Source organism: Pipistrellus hanaki (genome assembly GCF_964339955.1).
Source record: "Pipistrellus hanaki genome assembly, chromosome: 19".
Classification (NCBI taxonomy): domain Eukaryota; kingdom Metazoa; phylum Chordata; class Mammalia; order Chiroptera; family Vespertilionidae; genus Pipistrellus; species Pipistrellus hanaki.
The window spans coordinates 4,651,477-4,653,667 of record NC_140521.1 but is presented as its reverse complement, the minus strand read 5'-3'; the positions used below and the strand labels follow the sequence as shown (position 1 = coordinate 4,653,667).

The following is a 2,191-nucleotide window of genomic DNA, read 5'->3' as shown; positions in this document are numbered from 1 at the left end:
AGGATGACTGTTTCTTAGCTGGCGAAAGGGATGCATGGTTGGGGGAGGGGGGACCAGTGGATTTTCAAGGAGCAGGTGTGGGCTCGGTCAGCCTGTCTTTCAAGACCAGCACCTTCGAAGTCAATACAGTTGGGTACTCTTATTTTCAATCGTGGGAAAGGGCACATACCATAAAAGTTACCTACCTTCATAATTTCAAGTGTACGATTCAGTGGCATGAAGTACATTCACACTGGGCTGTGCAACCATCATGCAGAACCACGCTCAATATCTATAATAATAAAAGTGTAACATGCTAATTAGACCGGATGTCCTTCCGGACAACCTTCTGGATGAAGCTGAGGCAAGCCCCCCTTGCACGAATTTCATGTATCAGGCCTCTAGTTTATATATAAAAGCCTAAGCAACTGTTATGACTGGTTGACTGCTATGACATGCACTGACTACCAGGGGAAAGATGCTCAATGCAGGAGCTGCCCCCTGGTGGTCAGTGCACTCCAACAGCCTGAGGATCAGACAGGGCACCTCCTATGGTTCCTACCCCTGGCTGGCCCTGATTGCCCCAATCAGGACTGGGTGAGATGGCCCCAATTGGCCCCGATTGCAGGTCAGGCCGAGAGACCCACCTGTGCAGGAATTTGTGCACTAAACCTCTAATATATACATATATATATATAACAATATCACTTGGTGCCTAGGACAGTTCTTCAAAGAAAAGTGGGTTTGGGAGGCTTATACCTCATTGGGAAGGCAAAGAGCTCTTTGGTGACAGGGAAACAGATAGAAAGAGTTTAGGGCATGGTGATGAAGGGCTGGCAAATACACGCCACACACATTGCTACCCTCCCTTCCAGCACCCATGGCAGACATTGCTAGATGATCACCTATCTCTCTTTGGGAACCTGGATGCATCTTCAGGATCTCTCTCAAGCCCAGCCTGCTGGGGTCTTTTTAATGACTTTGAAGTCAGTCCTAGGATTGAGCTTCCTGAGAAACCTGGTCTGAGTCCCAGCTTTGCCAACTTACCTGTGGTGAGCTCTTGGGGCTAACTTCCCTTCTCCTGGTGTCCACGGGCTCTGGAAGGCGGGGACAGCGCTTCCTGGAAGAAATGACACACAAGCAAAGCTTTGAAGGAGGGGGACAACTTGTCAATGGAAATAAAATAGCCGATGCTGCTCCAAGGTCCATCAGGCCAGTTTTATGGGAGATGGGGATGCGGATGGTGGGCACTCCGGAGGAGGGTCACGGCAATGCTCAAGGTGGACAAGCCAGAGCTGCAGTTCTTAGGCACGGCCAGGAGGTGGCGGTATTGCACCAAGACCACCTCTTAGAAACCGGGGCTACACTCTGGGTGTCTCTGGGGATGCTCTATGGTGGATACTCTTTGGCTTGCAGAGTTTTATGTTTTATGCCATTGGGTAGGGGATTTGTTAGGACGTGGCACGGACTGGGGAAGGGAAGAGGCTGGAGAGCATGCAGCTGAGAATAGCATCTCTGAGGTCTCTGTGCTTAAGCCAAGCCAGGTGACTTCCCTTCTCTAAGCCTCAGTTTTCTTCTCTGCAAAATGGGCCAACTGTGACTTTGGCTTCGATTTCATTATGCTTCTCCTGGCAAGGAACACTTCTCTTTGACCACACTGGTGATTCTGGCAACAGAGTCCCCTCATGCTCTCCTCCTGAGGTCTAGAAGATCCCAAGAACCAGTGGAGGCTGTGAGCTCTGCCTGTAGGCAAGACCATTCCCCCTCCTTCTACCTCCAAACCCCTTGCCTTGGCCCACCGGGGTTGACATCAAAGGGCTGTTGCCATTTTCTGAGCACCTACTGTGTGCCAGGCTCTGTACCACCTGGTTCGTACATGTTGACTCATGAAGCACTCAGAAGAGTAGCGTTACCATCGGTAGCCAGTTATGAACTAGGATGGACGCAAAGGGAATCGAACATGGAGCTAGCACCGTGCTTTCACAGGGCCAGAGGTCAAGAAGATGATGTTGAATGAACGAAACTGGGAGCCAGTGGAGCCTTGGGAGTGGGATGTGCCCACGCTGGGCCAGCAGCGGCCAGATCCATCCTCACTGGCTCTGTGACTTAAGGCTGGTGACCTCACCTTTCTGGAAGGGCCTCACTTTCTCCACCTGTAAAATGGGGATAATACTGTCTTTCCCAACCCCCCAGCATGTGATGGGCCCCCAAT

General features: G+C 51.1%; 1 long non-coding RNA gene across 1 annotated transcript; it reads right to left on the bottom strand.

The window, feature by feature from the left end:
- Window positions 1-183: 183 nt before the first annotated feature.
- Window positions 184-1,990, bottom strand: LOC311614003. Its single transcript, XR_014793563.1, has 3 exons — window positions 1,823-1,990; window positions 1,027-1,099; window positions 184-271 (listed from the first exon to the last, which is right to left on the bottom strand). It is a non-coding gene; the product is annotated as an uncharacterized lncRNA (long non-coding RNA).
- Between the last annotated feature and the right edge of the window lie 201 nt (window positions 1,991-2,191).